Genomic DNA, 14,915 nt, shown 5'->3' with positions numbered 1-14,915 from the left:
CAAAACCCCGCCTCTACTAAAAATACAAAAATTAGCCAGGTATGGTGGCTTGCACCTGTAGTCCCATCTACTTGGGAGGCTGAGGCAGGAGAATTGCTTGAACCCGGGAGGCGGAGGCTGCAATGAGCCGAGATTGTGCCACTGTACTTCAGCCTGGGCAACAGAGTAAGATTCCATTTCCAAAAAAAAAAAAAAAAAAAGGGAGAGATTGTGTATATGTGTGTATGTGACAGACCCTAAATTTTCACTTAACATTTGATTAAGCTGATTTAACCATGCTCTTTTTCAGAAAGGAGGAACCCACTCTCCAGGGTCTTAATGAAGCCTGCCCAGTGAAACATTGGCATTCAATGTTAGGCATCTCAGCAATGATCTTCTGCAAGGGGATCTAAAAAGCTGGAGGCAGAATTGTGTGGTTTTGTAAGTAAATAAAATAATGGGTATCCTTTCTTTGTTTAGTGTTCTTTTTTTGTACATGAAATTCAATAACTTAAATGAATGACTAACTTAGTAGCTAAGGTACAAAGAAACACCACTAATTTCTAATGTTAGCTAGGCACTTCGTTGTGTACTAGCAACTATGTTGAGTGCTACACCTGCTTTATCTTACTTAAGCATCGTAACAGGCTGACTGTTATCTATTTTTTTTCAACCTAAGAGGAAACTGAAGTATAGAATAGTTAAGTGACATATCCAAGGCTGGACAGTTAGTGAGTGGTACAGCCATGCTTCAAACCCTAGAGACAGAGCCTAACACTTAATTACCGCTATTATTAGAAACTGATATTCTTGAAATAATTACTAATATGTTTGCCCCTTGGTAATTAAAAACAAAAAAACTTCTGTAGTCCTTCTAGCATAAGGGCCAGATTATGAAGGTTTTAGTGCTAAGGAAGGGAAAAGGTATCTACGTGGAGCAAAGACACTCATGGAGTTGGTAAGAAACAGGCTATTACATAGGAATGTTGCTTACAGAGGGAAAGGGAAAGTAAACAGAAAGTCCTGGTGTTGGGGAAAGCGGGGAAGTTGAGAAAGAGAGGAGGGCCAGGTAAGAATTTCCTAGTTCTCCATGTCCTAGGGTTGAGCATGTGGCAAGTGTGGTTAAACATCCAAACAGGTTTGGAACTGTCAGAGACTCTCCATGCTGGAGAGATTGCAAGAAGTTGAGGAAAGCCATAAGTTTTTTTGTGGCACCTTATTGAACATGGTGCCATCCTATGGGCTGGGTTCAGAAGTGATGTTGGAGAGAGGTGTTTCCATAGATGGGCCTAAACTAGTTCCACTATGCCCCATGGCCTGAACAATGGTGCACTGGAGAATCACAGGTACTTGCAGGCTGTGTGTGAGTAGAGAGGAACATGGAAACTGAGAGGACTGGTAGGCTAGAAGAAGTCTGGAGTCATGGAAAAAGGAAGTCACACAGTGAAGGGGCCTTGTACATGAAGTCATGACTAGAGATCTACAGTCTTTGTTTTAGGGGGGTTTCTATTATTTTACTTCTTTATAATTTTAATTTTGATTTATTATTATTATACTTTAAGTTCTCGGGCACATGTGCACAACGTGCAGGTTTGTTACACAGGTATACATGTGCCATATTGGTTTGCTGCACCCATCAACTCGTCATTTACATTAGGTATTTCTTCTAATGCCATCCCTCCCCCAGCCCCCCATTCCCCAACAGGCCCTGGTGTGTGATATTCTCCTCCTGTGTCCATGTGCTCTCATTGTTCAACTCTCACTTATGAGTGAATAGGAGTGGTGAGAGAGGGGATTCTTGTTTTCGGTGCTCTACACATTCAGAGAAACTTCTCTAGTAACAAACTATAGAAAAATCCCTGAAAGTATAGTCTAGATATCCACAATCTTGTCAATGTCTATCAACATGGTAGCTGTGACAATGACCAAATGAAGGGAGGTCGACAAGGACACAGAATGTAGCACGTGGACCAGAGGCTCTTCCCCACATTGTGATAAACTTTCCATGGAACTCAGAGGAAGGGAGAATTGGACAGGGAAGTTCCTTAAGAGGAGAGAAACCACTGTTATGAAGAATATAAATCTGAATTACATTGAGTCTTTATCTGAAGACAGTATTTAGAAAGAGATGCTATTACCCTTCTTTAGCAGAATCAAGTGTTCCTCCTTGATATGGTTTGGCTCTGTGTCCCCACTCAAATCTCATCTCCAATTGTAATCCCCACGTGTCAAGGGAGGTAGGTGATTGGATCATGGGGGCGGTTTCCCATATGCTGTTCTCATGATAGTGAGTAGGAACTCTCACGAGATCTGATGGTTTTATAAGTGGCAGTTTCCCCTGTTCTTCTCTCTTCTGCCATCTTGTGAAGAAGGTGCTTGCTTCCCCTTTGCATTCCCCCATGGTTGTGTTAATAAGTTTCCTGAGGCCTCCAGAGCCATGTGGAACTGTGAGTCAGTTAAGCCTCTTTACTTTATAAATTACCCAGTCACAGGTATTACTTTATAGCAGTGTGAAAACAGATGAATAAATTCCCCAACACCATTTCAACTGTACCTTAATGACCATCAGCAGAACTGTAGTCAGAGCCAGCTGGAGCAAGATGGGGACAATTGTAGAAAGTAAAGTTGCATTTAGTGTACTTTGGAATTGTTACAAACTCTCATTCTGCTACATCATAATAGTGTTTAACACAAATATTGTAAGTCACTTCTGGCAAGCTGAGCAGTAACCTAATTTTTGTTGTTGTTATTTATTTATTTATTTATTTATTTATTTATTTATTTTGAGATGGAGTTTCGCTCTGTTGCCCATGCTGGAGTGTAGTGGCACGATCTCAGCTCATGCAACCTCTGCCTCCTGGGTTCAAGCGATTCTTGTGCCTCAGCCTCCCGACTAGCTGGGATTACCAGCATGCACCACCATGCCTGGCTCACTTTTGTATTTTTATTAGAGACAGAGTTTCACCATGTTGGCTAGGCTGGTCTCGAACTCTTGACCTCAAGCAATCCTCCTGGCTTGGCCCCCCAAAGTGCTGGGATTACAGGCGTGAGCCACTGCACCCAGCCACCAGTAACCTACTTCTAAAAACAAATGGACCAATATAAAAAAAGTTGTGCACCTTAAATATATACAATTAAAAACCAAACCAAACAAAAAACAAACGGACCTGCATGACCCTTAGGCACTTAATGAATTCTGCCTAGTGCAAGATTGCCATCCAGTGTTTGGCTTCACAGCAATGAGCTCAGCAAGAAATTCCCTTGAGCTTTGAGCAGGTGTCAGTCAGAAATTTCTTGCCACAGTTTCGTCTTCACTGGAAATCCCCAATGGAGTAGGGGAGCTACTGGTGATTCCTTTTATCTTTGATTCTTATAGACAGATGGGGATCTGGGATATCTGTACCTCCCATGGGCAGGTCACTAAATAGAAAAGTCATCTAAGTCACTAAGGAGCTTTGTGACCTTGATAGTATTGCTAAACTTTTCCGAGCTCCAGCTTCTTCATGTGTAAAGTATAAATAATAGTAAAGTATGTTTATTGCACATGGTTTTTGTAAGGGTTGCTGAACAATGAGACACATATATTGTGATATATGACACTTTTATTCTAATAGTACTGTTATCATTGCTATTAATGTTATTATTAATCGGTATATTTTGAACTCACAGTTGGGGATGCTGATGTGGATAAATAATCTAAGCACATGGAAAGCTATGTTTATGGTTTTATGAACCACCACATATCATTCCCTTAAAATCCAAGATGTGTAACTCAACATTTTATTGCAGATTGCCTCATTTTCCAATTATTTTACTTAGTTTTACTGATTCTCACCATCTAAATGATCATTTCTAGGCAAGATCTTTGTCTTATGGCACATAAATATAGTAGTAGAGATTATCATATAGTATTTATAGTACATACAAAAGCTATAAAAATGGGAACCAGCGATTAGTAATACTCATTTTCAACCAATTTGCAAGATGGAAATGTTCTTGAAAACATTGTTGAACAAATAGTACAGGAGAAGCTGGATGCATATAAATTAGAAATTAAGAAATCATACAATCCACTCAGGCTCTTAAAGACTCCAGATCCTTTCCTTGTATTTTCTTATTGTTCCTTTCATTGCTAGTTTCTTTTATTCATCTATCTCCTTTATTACTACAACAACAATGAAGCCTTTGGCTCACTGAAGATGAAATAAACAAATAAAAAGAATAGCATAAAGAATACTCATTGTCCTATCCACTTTAATAACTTGTAGATAGCTGCCCAGATCTTTTTCTAATGCATTAAGAAAACCAGGTTGGGTGCGATGGGTGGCTCACGCCTGGAATCCCAGCACTTTGGGAGGTCAAGGGAGGTAGATCTCTTGAGGTCAGGAGTTCGAGACCAGCCTGGCCAACATGGTGAAACTCTGTCTCTACTAAAAATACAAAAATTAGCCAGGCATGGTGGCACATGTCTGTAATTCCAGCTACTCGGGAGGCTGAGGTGCGACAATCACTTGAACCCAAGAGGTGGAGGTTGCAGTGAGCCTAGATTGCAGCACTGCACTCCAGCCTGGATGATGAAGAAAAGCAAACCACGCCTATTCTTCTGAAACTTATCAGAATCTATATAACCAGTTTCTTCCTGTGGGCACATAGGTTGTTTCCTACTGGCATGTTATTGGATATCCAAGTTGATTCCAACTAGCCCCTCTTGTTGGATGTTAGGTTATTTACAAGTCATTACTATTGTATTACCTTTAGCTGCTGTAACAGATTACCACAAATTTAGTGACTTAAAGCAACACAAATTTATTATTTTACAACTCTGGAGATCAGTTTCTGAAATCAGTTCCATTGGGCTGAAGTCAAGGTGTCAGTAAAACTAGTTCCTTATGGAAACTATGAGAGGAGAATCCAACTATGTGCCTTTTCCAGTTTGGAGAGGCTGCCAACATCTCAGACTCTGCTTTCCTCACATTTTCTTCTCTTCTCTGTAGTATCTCTCTCTGTTTCCCTTTTACAAGGACACTTGTGATTTCATCTTTGAGCCCACTTGGATAATCCTGGTTAATCTCCTCATTTTAAAGTCTTTAACTTAATTACATCTGTAGATTTTCATTTTGCCATAGAATATACCATATTCCGAGGTTTCAGAGATGAAGACGTAGACACTTTGAGGGGCCATTAGTCAACCTGCAACAACCATTTTAAACAGGTCCAATAGGTATGAACAGGTAAAACAGATTGGAGGAAAATACTAGAAAAAAAGAAAGGAAATATTTTCTCCAAATTCTGAAGGTTTTATAAAGAGTTATAAAAATGTTTAAAGACACAAGAATAGTTGTAAAACTGCCCAAATTTCTAATACTGCCTAAAACAGGGACTAGTGATACTCATTTCAATCAAGATATTTCAACCAATTTGAAGTCTTCAACAATGTTTTCCATCAAATAAACTGAAGTCCACCATGAAAGAACAAAGAAAGGCAAGTCTGTAGACTGTAGGGAGCTGCATATCTCACTATGTGAGTCTCAGAGAAAGTGAAAAGGGACCTGAGATGTGAAGGAAAACAAGTGAATCAGGGATGGGGCACAAGGGAGAAAACCCCTGACACAGAGAATGTGCAGTGTATGTGAGTGAGGACAGATCTGGAGATAAAAGAGAGCATTACATATTTAAAGAACCAAAGGCAGGTTTGTATGGCTTGTAGTGTATTTTGTGGTGGCAATGGGAGGGGGTGCTGCCAAAGAGGCAATGGTTACTTAACTAGGGGTGGATCCAGATGGACCTTGGACCTTGTAAGACCTGTTGTAGGTGGATTTGATCTGAGGCAGATGAAGAGCTCTTGCAAATGATCTGAGTCTTCTGATACATAAACTTAATATTAAGATGGCAACACTTCCAAAACTGATCTACAGATTCAACACAATCTCTATCAGACTCCTTAGCTGGCTGAAGATTTCCAGAAATTGACAAGCTGATCCTGAAATTCACATGGAAATGGAAAAGACCTGGAATTGTTTAAACACTTTTGAGAAAGAATAAAATTGGAGGACTTACGTTTCCTGATATCAAAAATCACAACAAAACTACAGTAATGAAGGCAGCACAGCACTGGCAAAAGGATAGATGTATAGACCGGTGGAATAGAATTGAGGTTATAAATCCTTACATTTGCAGTCAAGTTATTTTTGCCAGGGGTGCCATAATAATTCATTTCAACATTGGAAAGAATAGTTTTTCCAACCAATGGTGCAGAGACAGTTGGTTATTTATAAGAAAAGGAAAAAAAAGGGAAAAAAGAACTTAGGCTTTACCTTATATCACACACAAAAATTAACTCAAAATAGATCATAATCCTAGATGTAAGAATTAAAATTTGAAAACATCTAGGAGAAAGCATATAGCTTTCTCTGAGTCATTAGCTGTAAGGGAGGTGACAATCAACACCACAATGAGATACCACTTTATAAGCACTAGAAGGGCTATAATAAAACAGGAGAATAACAAGTGGTGGCAAGGATGTAGAGAAATTGGAACCCTCGTACATTACTAATGGTAACGTAAAATAGTGGAGCCACTTTAGGAAACAGTTTGGCAGTTTCTCGAAATGTTAAACATAGAGTTACGAGGTGACTTACCAATTTTACTCCTGGATACGGGAGAGTACATGTTTATATGAATATCAAAATGTTGGAAACATATGTTTACACAAATACTTGTAAAAGAATGTTCAAACAGCCAAAGAGTGGAAACAATCCAAATCTTCATTAACAGATAAATGGATAAATAAAATCTGCCACATCCATACGATGGAATATTATTTGGCAATAAAAAGAAATCAGTAACAAGGAAGAAGGTACCAATACATGCTAAAACATGAGCAAACTTTGAAAATGCTGTGTTAAATGAGATAAGCCAGTAATAATGACCGCATATTTTATTATTCCATTTATATAAATGTCCAGAATAGGAAATCTTTACCAACATAAGAGTAGATTAGTGGTTATCTAGGGCTGGGGGTGGTAGTGGACAGAAAGGGGAATGATTCTATATTCCCAAATTAGTCCATGTGATAGTTGCAACTCTTTAAGTATAGTAAAACCCATTAAATTGTACTTTTTAATTGGGTAAATTTTATGGTGTATAAATTATATCTCAAAGATATTTCTTAAATGAAGTACTAATACGTACTACAACACGGGTAACTTCAAACTATTATGCTGTATGAATAAACCAGACACAAACCCCCCATATATTGTGTAATTCAATTTAAATAAAATGTCCAGAATGGACAAATCTACCAAGACAGAAAGTAGATTAAGTGGTTTCCTAAGGCTTAGAGTGAGGGACGGATGGGAAGTAAGTTTTCCTTTTTGTGATGATGAAAGTGTTCTAAAATGAGATTGCAGTGATGAATGCATAACTCTGTAAATATACTAAAACAATATTGAACTGTACATCTTAAAAGGGGCTGGTGTGTGGTATGTAAATTATATTTCAATAAACTAAAAAATGTAAAATGTGGTCTGGAGATTGATGTGGTCACTTTCTTTCAGTGTTGGGATAGATTAAAAGGGAAGAGTGGAGGCAGGCAGGCATACTTAATTTTTTAGGTGAGAATTAGAGCTGGTCAGTTTTCTTTATTTCAAATTTTTTCAAAAAATAGATGTTTATTCTCTGCAAGGCTGTGATAATAATAGTTTTCCAGCTTTAGTCAATCACTTACCATCTCCACGATTTTTGTTGCAGCCACAGCATGCTATAGCTCTGTAACATGTGATGCTTCCAAGGAGAAAGAGGATGCTGTAGGTTCTGTATGGTAAGAGTTGCTGTTTATTGAGTCAGCTGATATTGAGGTAGGAGATTAATCAGGCTGTCAGATTGTTTTCCTGAAAATAGATACAGCAGACGAGGTAGTAACCTGTGGCTTTCTCAATTCAGCAAGGCAGCTGTTTAAAGATTTTTATGCCTGCAGTGTCTGAATGTCTTTCTCCTTTGCCATAATTAAGGGCTTTCTCTGTTTAGACACGCAGGGGCTCTTCTGTAACAAGTGATTAGTATTGATGTGTTAAAAAATCCCAAAGCCTACTTTTTACACACCTCGAGGCCTCTCATTAATAACTTGAATATCATAATAACAACGCACTTATGAAAGCTGATTTATTTTTAGTCTTTTTTTTCTTCTCAAAACAAAGATACAGGCAAACCATAATGTCATAATGTCACAAAATTCATATTATAGGTAAACATGTTTTAACTGTTGGAGACATACATCTAAAAAACTACAGTTGACACTTGAACAACATGTGTTGAAAGGGTGTTGACCCCCTCCCCTGTGCAGTTGGGAGTTTGTGCATACCTTTTGACTCCCCCAAAACTTAACTACTAATAGCCTACTGTTGATTTGAAGCCCTGACTGATAACATGAACAGTCAATGAACACATATTTAGTATACGTATTAGATAGTGTATTCTTACAGTAAAGTAAGCTAGAGAAAAGAAAATGTTATTAAGAAAATCATAAGGAAGAGAAAATATATTTGCTATGTATTAAGTTGAAGTGAATCATTATAAAGGTCTTCATCATTGTCATTGTCACATTGAATAGGCTGAGGAGGAGGAGGAAGAGGAGGGATTTTTCCTGCTGTCTTGGGGGTGACAGAGGCAGAAGACGATCCACATGAAAGTGGATCCATGCAGTTCAAATGCATGTCGTTTAAGGGTCAGCTGTAATATACATTTTGCAAAGTAAAGACAGCAACTTAAATACATATAACTAGGTGTTATGTCATTACGTGGCTGGGTAGGATGGCTCTGCATAGGAAATAAAACAAAGTAGATTAATGTGTGTATTCATCTGCTGGTATGGCATGAGTATTACCTAGGATTCCGAGTAACATGGAGAAATATAAAAGTCAAATGACATCTGACAAACTGTGCCTGACCAAATGACTGTGACCCAGCTGTAAGTGCACTGGGGTGGCTGTAATGCCCCAGCTTCTCAGAAGCACTCAGCAGTGTTTATCTGCAGGAGATTTGGGGTTTGAGCTTTTCCTGGAAACCATGTAACAGTCTTTAAATATTCTTAGCCTTTATTAACAACATGGGTCCAGAGTCTTTAGGAGCTCGGATGTGTTCTTTCGCTTGCAGGTGAAGACAAGTCTGGACAGGATGTGTTATTGTTCCTGGAAGGAAGCCTAACTTTCACCAGGGCCCTTGGAGAACCTACAAAGATCAAACACGTCTAGGGGAGTGAGGTAAAAACATACAGCTCATGGTCTCCGGCCTAGGAGTCTTGGTGTGGACACATGGGATTAAACACCTATGGCCTTTTGCACCAACATTCATCTGGTGTCTTTTGCTTTGATTGGGGGTCCTTGAAGTCAGAGTCATGTGAAAATGGTAATTAGGTTCAAAGTATTATTGAGAAAACAATTTCGCCTTGATAGTCAATGAAACAATTTGCTACTGCTTGCTCTGGCAGCACATTATTAAGCTATCATTGAATCTGAGCCTTGGAATGGCTCAGTCAGAACCAGAGCATTGCTGACTCTGTTAGGACCTAAGACCCTTAAGAAACAATACTGTTTAGTCTGAAGCCTCCTATTTGGTGATGAGGGGCCTGAGGTCCAAGAGATGGAGAGAAGGTCACACAGTGAAAAAGCCACACCTCCAATTCCTGCTCTGGGACTTGGTGCATGTCCTTTCACTCTACCCCTAGGCCTCTGAAAGGATATGTGCTTTCGTGTCTGCACTTTAGCATACGCTGGATCTGTGAGCTCATGATTCTTCATTTGTAAAGTGAACAAAACATGAGATTTGGAATGGAATACATCATTTTTAGTCTGTGTTCTGCCACTTTTATTAGCGTGGTGGTGGGAAACTTACTTAATTTCTGAGCCTCCCTTCCTGCCTCTGTGACTACGGGATAATAAACTACCTTAGAAACTTTTGTAAAGCCCATAAGAGGTCCAATGAACATTTTTTGTATGCATCATTTTCTTTAACCTACACTTTAAGGTGAAGTGTTGCCCTCAGCTCACATTGTTGCCTTTGCCACTGGTGAGGCTCATGTCCCTGGGTTTCTTCCTGAGAGCTCCTTCTCCTCCCCTTCTTGCCAGGCCTCTCCTAGAGGTGTCACCCAAGACTGTTAGAAATGTAAAATCTCAGGCTACATTCCCAGACCTGTTGAATCAGAATCTGCATTTGGACGAGACCCCCTGGTGATTCATGTACACAATAAGATTTGAGAAGCCCTAATGCAGAAGCCATAATGCAGTATTGCAGGTTTATTATTAATTGTTATAGACTAAACTCTCATCAAGTGAAAATACAGAGTGTGGGAACACTAACTTATTTCTGAGCTACTGTTAATGGCAAGATTCTTTTATCTGCTGTGAGGGTTCTGCCCTCCACTCCCCTAACTTCAAGTTGTCATGTAAGGAAATAGGATCCATGATTGATAATCTGAATTTGCTAGTAATCCATTATAATAAAGGCAAACGTGTTAGATCACTCCCCCAACTTCAGCTATAAAAAGAACACTAGAAATTAAAAATAAAACATTTATCCACCATCCTACTTGCATAACAATGCAGATCTTTTCATTTTCCTATATGCTTTCTTAGCCCTTTATAGAAATGCATCCATAATTTGTGCATAGTTGTGACCATAGCACAGATGCGATTTTATATTTAGCATTTTATATTGTGTAGGAAGCATTTCCATGATGCTGCATGGCTATTATAATTGTAAATGCATATTGTAAAAATGTAAATAATTTCTTACACATTAAATCTTTGCTAATTACAACCACTGTCCTTTGATTATATTTTATGACCCATATTTGAGATATCATTAGTGGAGGGATCAACCATAATGTTGTTGGCAGAGAGGATTGTAATCACTCTCTACTTATCTTTTTCCTAGATCTTTTAATTCTTTTCTTACTCTGAAGCTAAAAGAAAGAGAAAGGCTTTGTTTACAGCTACATTATGGTAGACTCAGTTCGTTATTTATCATAGTTTTTCTCTTGTTCAATCCTTACTAACATAAAATGAAAACTTAAAGTTTAACAAAATATATGATATTTATATTTCATAAACAGAATCATTTAATTTGTTGTCTGTTCTGCACTGGAACTTCTGAAGGTTATTTTCCTAGAAGGTTAAATGGAAAAGCCAATATACATGTTTTAAAATAAAACTCCCCTCCTCCTCAAATTAAAAATAATTTGACATAAACCTTGTGGTTGCAATAGTAATGAGAAGTAACTACATCCCTTTCTGAAAATAATTCACTTATCAGGAACATTTTGGGATTTGCATAATCAATGCCATCAGGATTTGAGTGGCTACTGCTTGGCTTTATATTATGCATTTGATATATGTGTACATGAAAGAAAATATAATGTGCTTTTAACAAGTTAATAAGTGATATAAGACAAACTTACCCAATATAGGTATGTAAAATAAATAATAGTTGCAGGAGTTAGAAACTGTGAAAACAGGCAAAGTACCAAATTTCTGCTGTGACTTCTTGTTTATTGTCAGGAAGAAGTGGAGAGTAAGATACAGGAGAGCACTAACAGTCAGCACCACAGCCTTTAAGTTGGCTTTTAGTCCTAAAAATTCTACTGTTTATTGGCAAGTGACGGGGCAGACAGTGACTACTAGTTATTCACCCAAAAGGATGAGTTCTAGTTATTTTTCAGTTGGTCCTTCTTGCTATAAGGGAATAGAAATGTGGGGAAGGTGGACAGTGAGAGCAGAACAGGGCATTTCTGAAAAGAATTTAGGGAGAGAGTTTGCCTGATGAACTACCGTAGTGGAAGATCAGAAGAGTCAGGTAATAGTACAAGAGGCAGAGGCATTTGGAATGACAAACAAGAAAGTGGTAAGCGCTAAGATTTGAGAGAGAGGCAGATAAAAAGGCATTGTATGGAAACAATGAGAAGATTTACCTTCAGAAAGTTGTAAGGAGTTGGTTCTGTTTTCTCTCATATTTTGAGAGATCACATATAAAGTTTTTCTCTTGAAAATATAACATGAAAAGAAATGGAAGAAAGCAAGTTTGTCCCATAGGATGGAGGCCAGGGATGGGTACAGCTTTGATATTCACCCAGAAGGGGATATCTGGGAGCAGGAAACAGAAATGGTCGACAGTGAGGCCAGGGAGTCAGCAGGGCCTGTGGAGATGAGGGCCTGAGCTCAGAACCTGCCTCAGAGAGGTATCAGTAAGCTGATTTCAACCTCTTCATAAAATTGTGAGAAAATAAGCAATAGCATTTATTTACTTCATGTATTTATATTTGGTTTTCTTGACACTCTGGACAATAAGAAAATAAAAAACAATTTGGATCTGGGCCTGTTTTTCTGGGATGAAGCTCTTGGAAAGAGAATGTTTCTTCAGTACTAACTCATTCTTAGGTACAGAAGACATCCCATTTAATCTTAAACACAGCTGGTTGAAGATGTTATGTCTACATTTCAGATGAGGAAACTAAGGCTCAAAAAAGTTAAATGGCTTACACAAGGTCACATGGAAAGCATAAGGCAGAGTTGTGGTTTTATTTCAGGCTCTCAGAATCAGCCAAGTGTTTTGCATGTCCACCTTAAGAATATTTTCCAAACGGATAAATGCTCCTTGAAAAAAGGATTCTGGGTTTGGATAAAATTGGCTAACTACCAAGACATCACAAAACATTTAGTATACGACAAGCATTGTGAATGTCTAAGAAAGGGCTAAGCATGCAGCACGTCCCAAATTTATTTGATATCAGAACTCTTCATTTGGGGAACTCTGCACTGCCCTACATTGCCTTACCTATAGAAAGTTGGTTTATTGCATGTGCAAGTGCAATGAGCTGTACAGAGGAGGGAGGTAGGTAGTAGAAGCAGTAAAGCAAGTTTATCTTTACAACAGACAGGCGTTATGGGGTATATCAGAGCTCTCTGGGGTACAAAGAGCACCTGCCATCAGGATTCCATCACAACAGAAGAGAAGGAGTGGAAGAGGAAGTAGTGCTTGGGCTGGGCCTGAAGCTCTGCAGTGCAGATTTCACAAAAAGATGAACCAATCTGAGGGATCTTCCATGTCTAAAATTTCTATTAAGAAATAGTTTCTATTTCTTTGTTGAGACTTGTATTTTTACATTTGCTTTAAGAGGGTTTTCCCTCACCTTATGGAACAGTGTTGTAATAGCTGCTTCAAAGTCTGTGGCTGATCATTTGGCAGCCCAGTCATCTCAGGGTTGGTGTCCACTGATTGCCTCTTCTCTTAAGAGTGGTTGAATGTGGTCCAGGCAATCGAAAAAGCCAGTTTCTGGTCCTCAATGTGGATCTGTTATGCAAGGCATTGTGTGTATTCTGCTTGTCTCCCAGCTTGATTTGTCTGAAACCCAAATTGCTCATCTTTATAAGACTCAAATGTTCTTCAGCATTTTAATCAACCCATTCTAAATATGTGTTATGAATATCAAAAACATTTCATGTCTTAAAAGTTTTTGATATAGTTCTTCAAAATTAGAGCCTATATAATTCACTTCCACGTACAGGAGTCAACAGTTTCCTCTCATCTGTACCCCAGTGTTTTCCGAGCCTCTCCACTCCTCCACGTGATGCAAATTCTCCAGTGGGAGAGTTCTCACGGGAGGCCTGGCCTACGAGGTACTTAGAAGCCAGGCTGGGCCTAAGCTGATAATTTCACTTTGGCATTGTTAACCTTCACCTATAACTGATCTAGAAATTCAGGTTGGAGTTTGGAGAAATTTCATTCTGAAACCCACAATTTTAACAATATGCTAATTTTGACCGGCCATCATTTAAGTATGACCAGACTTTAACTATAACTTTAACTGATCTTAAATATGGCCAGAGAGGAAGACTTGCTATTATTTTGAAAATGTTGCTCAGAAAAGAGAAAGATAGTAAAATGGAAGGATGAAGGGAGTATTTTAATTTTGTTTCCATTAATCTAAGCAAACGTAGGACATAGAGAAATTTCCTGAGGAAAAAATGTATGCATTTTATAATAATACTGTGAATATCATAATGGAAATCAATGAATCAAAGAAAAATCATCCCAAATTCCACCTTTCCAGTAATTATTTTGTGCGCATTAAAAAAGTTTCCTTGTTAATCCTTATCCAAATATTAGTATACCTTATACATGTAGTTTTAATTATAGTATGGAAACAACTTTGCATACTGCACCTTTCACAATATTATACATAGACTGCTGTGTAATTTCTCTAATAGTTTTAAAATAATGAAAAATGTTTCCATCATGTAAGTTCTTTCCAGTTTTTCAATATTATAAATAATTCTGTAATGAACAGTTGGGGCATATTACTTTTTCCTTTGGGAAAAACAGTTTGTTCAAATAAATTTTCACGGATGGAGGAATTACGGCCAGTGTATATTTTTCTAGTTCTTGAAATGCGTTGCTATTCTATTTTTAAAATGATATTGATATATTTATTTCAAAAATGTATATTACCATTAGTGTAAATTTGGAAACTAAGTATCTTAGGATGATAAAGACCTTTGTGTTCTGGCACCTTCTGGTTTTCCAGTTTCTGCTTTTGTTGTCTACACCCACTCCCACCCTGTCTCTTCCAAACATACTGGTCTTTGTATTCCTTGAATGTGACATGTTCTCTTGTTGTAACGCCTTCAGGCATGCTGTTTGCAACACTCTTCCCCTGTTCTTCAGTCATCCTTTAAGGCTCAGCTTGGCTGTTAATTCCTCTAGAACTGGGTGCCCCTTCTTTGTATTTCATAGCTCCCAGGTTTAACCCATCACTGTTTTTATCATTTCGTGCTGAAATTGCTAGGCTACTTTTCTATTTCTTTGCTTAGACAGTGCTATGTTTATCTTGTTCCTGACTGTATTTACAGTGTCTAGCACCAGAGGAACTCAATAACTACATATTA

General features: G+C 38.2%; 1 protein-coding gene and 1 pseudogene across 1 annotated transcript in view; one reads left to right on the top strand and one right to left on the bottom strand.

Annotated features, from left to right (window-relative positions):
* LOC117084544 (vomeronasal type-2 receptor 1-like) overlaps window positions 1–14,915 on the top strand; it is a 45,041-nt gene that overhangs the window by 12,703 nt on the left and 17,423 nt on the right.
* Window positions 1,776–1,854, bottom strand: LOC117084781 (annotated as a pseudogene).

Source organism: Trachypithecus francoisi, unplaced genomic scaffold (genome assembly GCF_009764315.1).
Source record: "Trachypithecus francoisi isolate TF-2019V2 unplaced genomic scaffold, Tfra_2.0 Lachesis_group0, whole genome shotgun sequence".
Lineage (NCBI taxonomy): Eukaryota > Metazoa > Chordata > Mammalia > Primates > Cercopithecidae > Trachypithecus > Trachypithecus francoisi.
The sequence above is the reverse complement of the archived record's forward strand: the minus strand, read 5'-3'. Positions and strand labels throughout refer to the sequence as shown.